This window comes from Trematomus bernacchii, unplaced genomic scaffold (genome assembly GCF_902827165.1).
Source record: "Trematomus bernacchii unplaced genomic scaffold, fTreBer1.1, whole genome shotgun sequence".
Lineage (NCBI taxonomy): Eukaryota > Metazoa > Chordata > Actinopteri > Perciformes > Nototheniidae > Trematomus > Trematomus bernacchii.
In genome coordinates, this window is record NW_022987513.1 from 6,186,701 (window position 1) to 6,201,339 (window position 14,639).

Genomic DNA, 14,639 nt, shown 5'->3' on the forward strand with positions numbered 1-14,639 from the left:
AGCACAAATCTGCTGCCTGATCTGAACCCTTTTCTAATGTTGGAGCGTAAAGCAACAAGAAGTAATGCAGGATGATTTGACTGAGTGAAAGGAAAATGTGTTATAGACTCACATGCTAATGGACATCTTAGTTTCCATGTGTCATTTCACAGTGAGGGATTTTAATACTTATATACTATTTTAACAGAACGATATTCCAAACAAGTACAATGGCAAATCAGGTGAATTTACAACCACCTGTTTCTAACCAGTTGCGCTCGATTGGACCATTAGGGTTAGGTAAGGTCGTTTTTAGGGTCTTTAATTAGTCTTAGGTTGTGAACGTTACTGTATGATCACTGCACTTCTTCAAATAAAGAAAACGTCTTTGTTAAACATATATTTTAAACTATCTGTTGAGTGTATTGGCTCATGCTTTCAGCTTCAAGCTTAACAGTGTTTCCCATTTGATATATCTGCATTATGTCTACAGTATCATTGATCTCGCAAACCTAACTATTAGAGGCATCTATTCATTCTCAAATATATGCCGTTTAGCTTATTATCATTGCGAATGAAATGCTCTATAAAATGTTCCATTAGGTATGGCTTGGTCTGTGAATCTTTTTCCGTAACAGTGCAATACATATTTTTGGTTAAAGAAGGCTGAGGTCTATAATTACTCCTTCATTTTTACTATAGTTAAGTTTCTCTCAATCAAAGCCTAACAGGGAAAGTGAATTTGCATATTGTCACTCTAACACCCCAAAATAGCACTTGTGGTGTGAATGTCTTTTCAATGTGTGCGCGTGTGTGTGCCCTAAAACAATCCAGAAATACTTTTTTTCCAGCATCACTAGAAGACAGTTGAAAAACAAAAAGCAGTCTTTCCATTAATACTTCATCACATGCTGTCAAGCGTCTGGCATCTGCCGACAACACAAGTTTAAACACCTAATCCCCGGGTCAAACACTACACACACTCAATGTACACAGTATATAAGGGATGCTTTGCCACAATTAAGCCCAATACAACCCTACTGCGACTTTAAACATTTTGTGATAACATATATTGCAATGTATTGCTTTGTATCCTTTAACTGAATTTATATTATGCAGCGTTTAGTTTCATTCTGCTATTTTTTGACCACCTTTAAGCTGATATTACCCATAACCTCACTCAGCCCCATCAAGTGGACTGAAATAGCGAGTGCAACCAAAACGTTTAAATAGTATTTTCAATATTAAATATAAAACAATCAATATCACAAAATACTGCTATACTATGCTGTGTCAATTGTTTCCCTGACCCCTAGATAATGCAGGAATTAATAGTGAAACAATTATTTGAGTAGATTTCTGGTAGATTTTGGACTTGGGATACTGAAAGTGAATATCCTGATAGGAGTAAAAAACAGACTCACAAAATGTTGCTATTAATGCAGGGACCTTCCTAATTATTGACTACCTTTTTTAAGATGATTTGATCACTTAAAATAATGTTCACTTAAACAAGATGCATGTACTATCTGTGATGCAATAAAAAACAAATCGGTTTGTCAAGTGATTCAAGTATGTTTGAAAGTTTAAGGCAATTTTCTAAAATGATCTGGATAATACAGTGCAAAGCTATTATTTTGGCCAGGATGGTCCCATGCCTGCTGCAGAAGTTAAAAGCTGCACGTACACTGACTGTGAGTGTGCATACAGTGCGTGTTTTTGTGCAGCTGAGAGTTAACAACATTGCCCCACAGAACCGCCGGTGGTGGCCGTAGTGCTGACGGTCAGAAAGAGGTCAAATAAAAAAATTATCATGTTCCCTTTGATCTGGCTTCCAGCTCTGGAGCAGCAGCCGTTCCCCTGTTTCATCAGAACGGTAATTGTGGTACGTGCGTGGGCCTAAATCGGGTGCGGTCACATTGGAGTAGAACAAAAAAAAAAACGGAATCTTTGACATGTGGGAATTTGCTTTACCTGGGGTTCAAAAGTTGCACGCTGCAATGAGCCCAAACATCCTCTAATCGCGGTAATAAACGCAGGGAAGCCCAATGTGGTGTCACACACACACACACACACACACACACACACACACACACACACACACACACACAACACACACACACACACACACACACACACACACACACACACACACACCACACACACACACACACACACACACACACACACACACACACACACACACACACACACACACACACACACGCAGTTTCAAAACCCCAGTTTGAGAAAATACCATCATAATTTCTACGAATGTCTGCTGCTGTGGTTTTATTATTTCTCAGTATTAGTAGTGAGCCACAGACCCAGAAGAGGCCGGAGAGATCTGATTACATGATTAACAGAAGACACTATATTTAACCTTTAACGGCGCAATGACAAGCTGCTACGCTAACAAGACAAGCTAAAAGGAAGTGCCAGCACGAAGGTTTCAACATCTCCAGGTCTGAAACTGAAACACAAATGTCTGTGGTTAGGTAAACACCCATCCTCGGGAGGTGCCACTTGACACATGTGATTCAACACTATTTGGCATTGGAGTAAACATTAACAACTCACAATCGCAGAGTCGGAAATGCCTGTGGTTTACAGAGGTTTACAGGGAAGACATCATCCCTGAGAAACTCACAAACAACCCTTTTTTTTGGCAGAGGGTGCAATGAAACACGGGTTAAGTCTTGCTGTGTTTTGTCACGCTGTGCAATCATTTGAATAAAGGCAGGAGAGGAGTAGCAGCAGGTAATTGAGCTGTCACAAACATAAACACACCTGAGGACCCAGAGCGAGGACCCAGAGCGAGGCACCGTGAGGTCACACGCCAGCAGCTCTGCACCCACAGACACACCGTGAGGTCACACACCAGCAGCTCTGCACCCACAGACACACCGTGAGGTCACACACCAGCAGCTCTGCACCCACAGACACACTCTTACTTCAAATCCCATCAGGGCTTCTTTTACATGTATTCAGCTCTAAGGAAAGAAACTGGGAAATGTCAAGTTTAAATGTATCATCTTATCTTTTAACTGAGTTTGTCTGCATTTTTTCCTCGTATAATTCCTTTACATTTGATAGAATACAATACATAAGAAATAAATGAAGTAAAAAAAATGCACATGGGAAGGACGCCAATCAAACCGAGAGTCCCATTGCCAATTTAGATTTTGCCCAAAATAAGCAAGATTTTCCATTGCCTTCAATACACACAACCCTGTAAAGCTGTATCACAACCTAACCATAATCTTTTTTAAATTGTATTTGAGGCTGCCTGTGTTCCATTGATGGTCAACATTGTCCATTGACAGCATTTTTGGGTATATTAAAAAATGTAACAGTGATGTTTTTGTTAATTTGTACCTTATTTTATTACTTTTCCAGTTTATTCTAGTCTAGTTGATCTGTCATTTGTTTTCCCTTGTTAATTATGGGGTTTCTTTGGGAGTTTTCCATGTAAGGAAGGAAAGAGGGTGTCTTATGCTGTAAACACCGTAAACCCCCCTAAGAAAAATGTATAATTTGTGCTACTCAGTTGAATTTGATTGATTGATGGAACTTTACTACGAGCTGCCTAAGCTTGAGGCAGTTTTAACCGCAACTCATCTCCCATACAGTAAGTCTCACATCTGGCTCATGATGTGCCCTCCTCAGCATCAGGTGGCCGGCTCGGGCCAGCCAGCGCTGTTTGTTTACATCTCCAGTAAGAAGTGCGGTCTGCGAGCCAGGCCTGGCATCACAGAGTGTTCTCTCAACAGGGGCAGAAACTAACTACGCTGCTCTGATGTCTTTATTTCATGTTAGAGACGTGCCAAGGTTCTTCAGTCGCCTGAGAAGATGGCTGTGCCTGTTAACGTCTCTGTGTTGTTCATGGGATTAATGTGCCAGAGAGCGAATCCCCTTCATCTGCAGCCAAGGTAACAGGGAGAAGACGGAGAGGGCAAAAAAAGGAGGATATTACACAGACACATGTAGACACATTGCGTCTTGCCACAGAGAAACATCTGCTATATTAGTTAAACATCTATGATTAGAGAACTATATTCAGAGTACCAAGCGTGACCCAGTGGCTTCGTAACCTTTGACTTTTGAAAGCAGCAGATTTGATTTAAATCTGTGCATTAAAGGGGCAGGAAATACTTTAAAGGCAATCATCTTGCACACTCAGGAACCAAATATGGCTGAGTGAGTCATTATTCACATATTGAGCCATAATCATGTTTTATATATAGCAGAACTCTGTCAGTGGATCGAGACAGAAGTTTTTTTTGTTTCGGGAATTATCTATAAATTAATTCATGCTGTAATCAAGACAGAAAAAAGTAGGACAGAGCAATAGTAAGAAGAAAATCCTGGAAAAAGAGCTCTCAATCCCAATTCTATAAGAAGTGGCACTGCATGATCATTTCAACAGCCCACACTGCTATATTAATAAGAGCGGAATATTATCTCGTAAATAATTTCCAAGACCTTGAATACCTTTTTTTTCTTTCTACGGTCCATTATTCTTTATATGTATTGGATTATATTGTGTCATGGACTTTCAAGGTAAGGGTGGGAGGGGATGTGTGGGAGGTGGGGTAGGATGCTTGTGAAAGAAATTAAAAGTGAGGAAAAACATTGCTTCAATTGCAACATTGTACTACTAGCATCTGTCCTTCGGTAAAACAAACATTTATTAAAAAACAGTTGCTGCACAAGATTGAACAATAATTGAGGGTTTCACTCCTCATTTCAAACTAGGATGTAATGTCTATTTTAGGACAAAACTGTGCAAACACACTGAACAATTTGAAACGTTGACTTTAATTAAATGTAAACAGATTTCACATAACTATATTAGGTTAGTTGAAAGCAATAATATTAAGTTGAAATAACAAATATTAGGTTCAACTTTATATTACTGCTTTCAACTAACTGTAACTACAGTTGTTGAGATAATACATTTAATTAAAGTCAACGTTTCAGTTTTTGAAAGTAAGACGTTTCAATGTCAACCTAAGCTAATTAGTGAGCATGGTTGCCCTTGTATTCAAAATCTTTGTTACGTTAATCACACAGCACCAACAGACCATACAGCTGCTGATGTAGCGCTTTCTCGGTCTCTGATAACCCTTCCTGCCTCTGTAAAACACGCCACCAGACTCCATTTAACTCAATCCAACGTCTCTTTGCCCAGCGTGACTGTCCACATCACTCGGTGCATGAGTAAATTACACCATGGAATAATATGTGTGGGAATAAGGAGTGAGAGTGAAAGGGGAACAGGGAGGGGGAGGAGTGAGGCGTGCAGGCTGTGGTGCTGCTGCATTAAAGTGTGTAATGACAGAGTACAGAGCTCCGGCCTGCAGGTCTGAGGCTCTGCTCCGCTCTGCTCTGTCATTTCTCCGACTGGCCCGGCACACTGGAACCATTACTGAGGCAGCGGGACACGCCGCACGGCTAAATGAGGAGCAGACGGGGGCGAAGGCTGCTGGTGATAATAAGAGAGGGGTAAGGGGGGGGGGGGGGGGGGCTGGAACAGGTGCAGTCTGAGTTGATGTTGTGGTCGTAGTATTACTGGACCCAACATGTAATGCCTCTATGGCTCTGTCTTTCAAAACAATAGCAATAAACACAACACTTACTGGGGCTCAGTCCCTGTTGCGGATATGAGGGTTTGAATTCGGCCTGTAGACCCTTTACGCATCTCATCCCCTCAAGCCCCTTTAAAAACCATCTCTCTAATGAAGGCTAAACTAGCCAAAAAGAAACATCTTTATAAAAAATAAAAGAGGCGGGGGATCATAGGCATTTTTGTCTTCATAAAATCATCGTCAACATCAACCAACATCACTGCAGTTATTAATCTCGCTTAGGACTCCTCATCGCCGCAACAAACAAACCACGTCATCAAAACCGGTCAAATCACTGAATAGGTTCAACAACTTGCTGTACATGACATTACATTACTTAGACTGGCACTAATACTTACTCAACCATTAGTAGCACAACCCTTTTAAATGCTGAAATTCACCATAAAGAGTCATATTAAATACTAAAACACGACTGCATGTGTTGTAATATACAGTTTATATATTAGTACAATGTGCAAATAAATGCATTATATCAATATTTACATTCTTTTTTTTGTTTATCTTATTTGACATTTGAATTAAACTTCTTATGTTTTTATAATATTTCAATTGTATAACTTTATTGCACACTTTTACTTACATTTCTTATATTTATATAAACATTTATTTAAATTGTAATTGTTTTACTTATTTTATTCTTAAATGGACCATCTATCATGAAAACAAATGTCCCCCCTGGATTCTGATTCTGATACTATTTCATTTTTCTTCTTCTTTCCTTGTTGAAATAGTTTGGTCAAATGACATCAAAAATAACCACACAGCTTTGCGTTAAATATTGTTTACCTAGCTTTGATGCTGTATATTTAAATCTAATTGTGTGTGAATAATTGCTGTATGTGTTTGTGTGCTGTGTGATTGCCGGGTGTTCGCCACTGGCTGAGCAGCAGTTGAGGAGAGAAGGGTGTGGCCCTGCTGGGTATCCATTACTCACAGGGGCACTTTGATGTGGGGCCGCTTAAGGGGGGGGTGGGGAGTAATGTATGAAGAGGAGGGGTGGGTGGTTGGTCGGGCATGTCAGGGCAGGTGAGCAGATTCTACGCTCTCAGGAAAAGTATTGAGCCTGAGGGGGTGGGCCTGAATAACACACACACACACACCTCCTCCTACTTAGAAGTCCCATTCATCCTGAACACACACACACACACACACACACACACACACACACACACACACACACACACACACACACACACACACACACACACACACACACACACACACACACCACACACACACACACACACACACACACACACACACACACACACACACACACACACACACACACACACACACACACACACACACACACACACACACACGCACACACACACACACACACACTCTTAATCCAGAGCCTGGGCTTGGCCACCCTTCCCGTTTAGAGGAGAGACACTGGAAAAAGTTATGAACATGATCTGCCTGTCTGGAGGTAAGAGAGGTCATTTAGAGAACCCAGTGTTGTCTCTGAGCCCTCCCACTCTCTCTCTCTCTCTCTCTCTCTCCCTGCACTTCCCTTGTCTCTCGCCCCCTCTCGTTAGCGTACCATGGCTTCAATGTGACACACATTTGAAATGCAAAGCACAGGGTGACAGAGAAAGACCAATGTCATCTGATATACTATCGCTCACTAAACACATCCTCCAAACATCAAAGTGCTGGGTGGCAAGCGCCTCCAGCTTGGAGAGGTGACGGGGGGGCAGATGAGACTGATGTAGCTGCCAGTGACAGCAGTGATGATGGGGCCCAGAGGCCATGACTCCATCGCACACACGCCACAATGTGACCTCCCATTTCTCTCTTTTAAACCCATCCAGCCCGTTGCCAGGGCGCTGAGGGCCAACTTTACAGTAACAGTAACAGCCAGTAAACATCCCAAGAAGAGGAACAAAGTAAACTGGGCTTTGAGTTTAGGTTTAAACGAGGTAAACTACAAGATGTGTTGCTACTTAGTCGCTAAGTACGACATTTTGGAAACAAAGCTAATTCGCTTTCAGGATAAATGTAAAAAGAAAAAGCCAAGAAATTGTTAGCTTAGCTGAAAACAGGGGGGATCGGATAATGGAAAGACTGGTTATCCCTTTTCTAAGACGAAACCAAAGTATTTTCTCTTCGTTTTTTGTTACTTAAGATTATTTGAAGTTTTTTGACAGTATAGTCTTTCTCAAACTTTCGGCTTTTCTTCTTTTGTCAGGATGGTGTGTTGTTGTAATACTCATTTCGGCCACAAGAGAACACAAACAGAAGTACAAGCATGCATGCTTTCCTAGGTGAGTTTAAGTTTCCATAACTTGCCTACGTGGACAAATTAAACTTAAAAAATCAAGCTATTCAAGCGCAATTCAGAAAATGGGGTATTGGTGCACTTCAGCCTCTTTGCAGAAACATTACAACAAATAAACCCCTTTAAGTGAGTTTAAATATCAGACTGAAAATCAAAACATATTTTTTCCACTTGCCCCTTGGGGCTTCCATATATCGGTCAATGCTGTAAATGAAATAAAAAAATAAAACTGAAAACCAGCACCTCTGGACCACAATAGTGTAAAACTGACATTACCTAACACATTCTTAGTTCAACTTTACTACATTACCAACCCTAACTGCTGCAGAACATGTACATTTACAACAACTACAGCAATTTAAGCATATGAAATCATTCTAAAATTAATACAGCTATAACTTCTAGTATGTGCTTTAATCATAGCAGCAGTTGACAGTAATACGTATAATTAAGTCAACCACCTGAGTAACATGTCAGTGAAGAGATGTAAAGAGTTAGTTGTCTGGATGTACGGGAACACAAACATACCAAACCCCACCTCTGACGCTTTTCTCTCACTCCTCCAAACATCTAGAGGTCCTTTTATGAAAACCTCAGCTGTGGAAGCTCCCACATGAGAAACTACCCGATCCCACAGAGGAGTCACTATCTCTTTATTGTTTGTATTGCACCCTATCAAGAGATTCAGGTGGGAATAATCCTCCTTTGAGTGGAAAAAGACACCCTTTTTTGTAGGCTTGGTATCGGTATGTTGACACATTCCTGTAGAAGTGATGAGACTAAAGGAGGGGGAGAAAGTGTCCCGTTTAATTCCTCTCCGTTTGTGGCTCAGCAAAGGCGTTTTTCTGTCACCGACGGGCGGCAACACAGAGACTTGGGGGAAGCCAATTAGAGGGCCTTTCCCGGCCTTTTAAGAGGCAGATAATGTTCGTGTTTTCATAAAGCATCCTGTTATTTAATCAGGCCTGTAAGTGAGAGCCTGACAACCCTCCTACAGGGGAGAGCAGCCCTCCTCTCCTCCCCTCCCATCATTCCTGCCCTGAGCCCTCCATCTCATTCAACAGCTCTTGTAAGCCTCCAGGAATTCATTCTTGGAACAGGCCGTGCAGTAAGCCGTGTCTTTCTGCAGAGCAAATACACACACACACACACTCCCACATACACACAAGCAGCATGGTGACAGTTGAACACACACGCTGTCTGTAAATGAGGTAAACCTAGAAAGAGGTTGAGTTTAAAAAGTTGCCAAATTTGATTGATTTCACAAATACTGATCATTTCATTTGAGGTAAGTCAATGTGATGATTGTTTATGGAATAAGACCTACCTCATCTCTGTTGTGTATAATAGCCATTAAGTGAAAACACACCTCAAGGCTTCTCAACCCCCAGGTAATATCAGTGTTAGGGTAACACATTTAGTATTCATTTGATTAAAAGCATGTAAATGATTCATTGGCAGAAGTGGAGGAAGTATTCAGGGCATAGACTTAAAGGTCCCATGTCATGCTTTTCCGGTTATTACCCGTCCCCTTGTGTGTTATGAAGGTTTTTATGCATGTAAACGGTCTGCAGAGTCACAAACCCTCAAAGTACACCCTGTAGCGAGTAAAACTCTAACACAGTCTATGCTGCCCCAGAACGCCTCGTTGGAGATGTATCTTTTTCCATTGTTTTCTTCCTGGGTACATTGACGTGCCCATACCCAAATGGACCCATTGGTCCAAATGGACCAATCCGTGGAGCCGTTACGTTACGTCCGCGGAGCCGTTAGGTTAAGTCCGAGGATTGGTCCAAATTGACCAATTCGCGGACTTCCTCACACACACACACTCAATCTTTTCTCAGCTACAGCTCCGCCGATTTCTCCTCCCTGAGACGGCGGGACGCGGCGAGGCTGTGAGTCGGTGTGTGAGCACACACACAAACTCCCAGCCAGGCTGCGGGTGTGTGTGTGTGTTCGGGCTGGTTTCGGGCTGGGTTTCGCTGTGTCTCGCTGTCTCGCAGACGGCCACTGGGCTCACAGGGAGGGGGGGGCAGGAGCTCCAAGAAGCCGTTTAGGACAGAGAGTGAATACACATACTATACAGAGATGCTGTATGAGAAACCAATGTGAGTTTGGAAAATTGCACAATATAAATCTATTTTAGTAGACCTCAACAATGGAATTATGATCAGTAGAAATGGCCATGACATGGGACCTTTAAGTAAAACTAGCATTACCACAGTATAGTAACATTCTGTTAGAAGTCAGATATTATTCATAAGCAGGATGTTGCCAATGCTTGAGGTGGAGCTTTTCAGCAGTTTTATATATTATCGGCTAGTGTAACAGTGTATCATGTTTCATAATTACAGTAGGAGGTTGTCTACTCAAATTCCTAACTTGTAGTGTTGTAACTTTAAACTGTATCTGTCAAATAAACAAATGTAGTGGATTAATGTAAAACTAAACAAAAAAGCATCAAATAGAACCACTTAAGTACAAGATGCTTTAAACTGTAAGTACATCCAACTAAAACAACTTAGATTTACTTCAATGTAGTTCAATGTCACTGTCGATATTATTTAAAGTTCTTAAGGAGGCTAGCTGTATGAGTGGGCTTAGAGTCAGTTCACATTATAATATATACATATATATATATATATATATATATATATATATATATATATATATATATATTTATTCTATTTTTCAGCTCTGTGAAGCTGTACGGCAGCCATGCTTTAAGATGACAATGTAAACGATTGGCCTAATGATGGCACTAGAGGAAAAAACACAAAAGTGTTCACTGTTCATCCTCAGAGGGAATATCTGTAGCAAATGTTATTACCATCCATATTATAACAGTTTTTGACACATTTCACATAAAACCATATATGTGAACATCATGATGGGTCTAGAGGAAAAGCCATATGATCTTCAAAAATGTGGGAAACACGAAAATGTGCAACTTGCCTAACAGATTATTATTTAAATAAACATTACCGAGTATATATTTCTGGTGATAATAACCAATGTTTAATGGGCTGACTACATTTAGAATGGGTTGAGCTTCAGTGTTAGCACGGCTCATATTTGTTTCAGCTCGCGGTATGACAGGAAAGCTAAATGCTGCACGCTACAGCATATTAAAGTATTCATAATCAAACAAATCCACCATGATATGATTGAATATCAAAGCACTTCCTGAATGTTCTCTGGCCTTTCATGAAATTTGGGTCAATAAAATCCTCAACATTTTAATTACCACACTTAATAGCTATGAGGCATTTAGCCCATGGAAATCTGGGTCTAAATAGTCTCATTGTATCCTAGTGAATTACATTCAGTGGAGCCTCACTGTTTGCCCTGTGAATCTGTTTTGTCAAACCCCTGCTAAAAAGCCCAAGCGGAGGGGGATGGGGGGGGCACTTGGCAATAACCTACCTGAGTCAGAGTTAAACAGGTTCATACTCAGTAGGAGAAACAAGAACTCACTCCCTTCGCCTGCAGGACTCACAATACCTGTTTGCTGGTTTCCTCTTGGATACACATGGTGCTCACTCACTTGCCTGGGGAAGTAGTTATTGGTAACACAAACCTGTCTACTTTCTAGCATCGTTCTGCCCTTGCCCAAGCCTGAGGCTAGCCAGAAAAAAAAAAACAGCCCAAAAGAGGCAGAGACAAAGACAGAAAGCACGAAAAGACGGAGAAAAAGGGAGACAGTGGAGGGACACGGGGAGATGTCTTTTTTTACGGGAATGTTTCACTTAATCTCATAAAGGCAGCGTGAAAACCTCCATCTGTTTGCCTAGCAGATCAAAAGAGACTCCACATGCCTCCGCTTGCTGCTATATAAAAACAACATTCTAATGCAGATCTTAAGGAGGGCCAGCGGCTCAGCCTGCACAATGAGAACGGGGATGTGCCAGACGCACCGATGGAGGATGGGAGGGTGGAAAGAGAATTACTGTAGAAAGGCAAACAGGGCGATGGGGGGGGGGGGGGGGGGGGGGGAATGTGAGCAGCATAAGGGCCTGGCGACAAAGAAAGTGAGGAGAAAGAGTCAAATCAAAGCAACACATTTTCCTGTCAACAGTCGTCGTTGTGACCTGCTAGACCTGACCTTGAAGCCTGAGACAGTGCGGGTCGCCCTCTGGCCTCGCCGACATTTCTCCGAATCAACCCATTCACCTCTCCACCTCTCTGACTCTCTCCTGCTTTCTCTTCCCCTCTCCTCTCCCTCTTCATGTTTCACCACGAGGCTTACCAGTCGCCTTTGTCATTAATAGAGGAATGTCCCTGGCTGAGAACGACATCTCGTGTTTTATCGTGGCTCTTGAGAGGGGATTCAAGGGCAGCGCCTTCAGAATCAGCGTTCCAAATTTTCATGAAGTCTGTGAAAAGAGAACTGGCTGTAATAATGACACAATCGGATACGATCTACTGGAAAAATCTATTTATTATGAAGGTAATTAAATGATAACATGTAGGTTCCATGATATGTAGTAGACAACAAACTCTTTAGTCCTCCAACATTGTCAAAGCTAGGGGGGAAGTTGTCTGTTACCACCTACCCTACAGTAAGCATAGCACTCTCCTTGCTGAGAACCAACCAAAAGGAATTAAATATAAGATAATAAATGGTTTCTCCGATCCATTCAAAGGTGTGTGAGACTTCAGTAGTGTGATGCCTCTGTACACCTCCAGGCCTTCTCTCCCCATAGCCAGGGCAAGACCAGGCCCGATCCTATCTGCAAAGCTATTTTGACAGGCCACCCCCCCTAAAAAACTCTAGGGTTCAAACTGCTTGAAGATCAAAGGGCTAATTCTGCAGTAATAATAAGTTACTGCCCTATGAACGCCTCATTCATCGGGGAAAGGCAGTGATATAGTACAGTTGTAACTGGAGGGCCATTAAGCTCTCATCATATCTTCACATCTTCAGCTCTGCAGGCAGAGCGAGAACCGAGAATGAACTCAAAGCAGTGATTTCAGAAGTCTGAGGTGATAAGGAAGTGCACAAACATCAGTGTGTGACAAAATCTCCAAATCTGTCCAAACTCTTCGTGGATCCCTCTTCACCTCACCTCAGATAAACAAACCATCACCCCCCCCCTCAGCTGAAGGTGTCTCCCAACCAGTTGGGATGGAAGCATTTTAATCACAGCAATTTGGCACAGAGTGGTCTCATCTGTCTTTATGAGCATGACACAGCGTTCTATTTTTAGGGCAGCATTTTTTCGTCTACCCCGACGACAGCCTGATGAAGCCCTGACCGCCGCGTGCTCCCTTTGAAGTGACAAGTGAGAGATGTGCCGCTCTAATAAGAACGCCTTGAGATGCAAACACTTTGCATTCTCCAATAACAGTAGCAGCCCTGCGAGAGGGTGGCGTGCTCGCCCTCAGGGAGCAGATAATCGGCCATGCGTGCAGAGGCGCTCCCACGGGCACATGCACAGTGTTTATGCATGTTTATGTATTAACAAATTCACAGTTGCCTTTCCTTTCTTTTAGGAGGAACTCATTTTCTGGCTTCATTAAATATTATTGCATTTAACCGACTGTTTCCAATAGTGAACAGAAATCCACATTCATTACGTAAATTTGCTCATTTCAAAAGGGTCATTTATGTGATAAAACTGTCAAACATGTTATGCTGGTTTGACTTAAAATGTTCACCCTGCAGCCTTAACAATGTGACTGAACTTACTGAACTCAATTTTGAACTGACTACAAGTTTGGCGATTTTGAGATAAGACGTTTTTTTATGCTGCTGAAGCCACTGTAGCAGCAGAGGTAACATCGAATGGACATTCAAGGCTGCTTTGTCTGTTTTAAAAACACACATAAAGGTTCAACATAATTCCCAACATAAATTCAACAGTACTTTTGGCAGATACTTTAAAGGCACAGTTGGTCACTTTTTTTAAAATTGATTTGTTGTCATATTTTCAAAAACTGTCACTGTATCCTGACACTAGTTCAGATCTCTCCTGCCAGTGTTCCTGGTGTCATTTTTTATAAAAAGGGAAAAGGAAAAGAACCAATCAGAGCCAAGGAGTCTCAAAATCACTGTTTATGAACTCTGACAAATAAGAAACTGGAAGGTGCACTGGTTTTGACTGCACTGATTTCAACATGGTGTAAGGTTTAAAAAGGCAAAGAATAGACAATACAGTAACCAAATCTTAATTCATATTTGATAAGGGCTTTATCGGAATTCTCCAACAGTGATTGACTTGTTGAAGACATTGAATGCCTTATTATTTAAAGTTGGGCATCCCAAACTCGAAAAAAGCCTTTAAAACTACAATATATTCAATAAAGACTAATCTTTTCAGCAATATTTGACGTTTGAGTCCAAAAATATGGCCTTGGCACATGAATTCTGAAAGTTAGGCTTCAAATATCGTTCTTCAAAAATACATAATAACAGGGCAATCCCAGAAAACATGGTTTTGATGTCCTTAACTTTTTATGGGAAAAGTAGGACTCTGGAAAACACATTATGCGGACCTTGGTAATAGGGACATATTTTGCAATCCAGACATATAAACATGCAGGTGATATTCCAACAGCTTCTATTTCCGAGAGGTACTTCCCACCCAGCGGCACTGTAGACATCTCACTGTTTGTGTATAAAAGTTTTGCGGTAGTGCTGTCGACAAGCACAAATTGGACGGCAGAACCAGAGAAAGATGTGTCGGGCCAACATGCCTACAGTCACTATGTAGAGC

General features: G+C 41.5%; 1 protein-coding gene across 1 annotated transcript in view; it reads right to left on the minus strand.

Annotated features, from left to right (window-relative positions):
- LOC117469909 (E3 ubiquitin-protein ligase RNF43) overlaps positions 1-14,639 on the minus strand; it is a 93,014-nt gene that overhangs the window by 9,396 nt on the left and 68,979 nt on the right. The window lies entirely within an intron of this gene.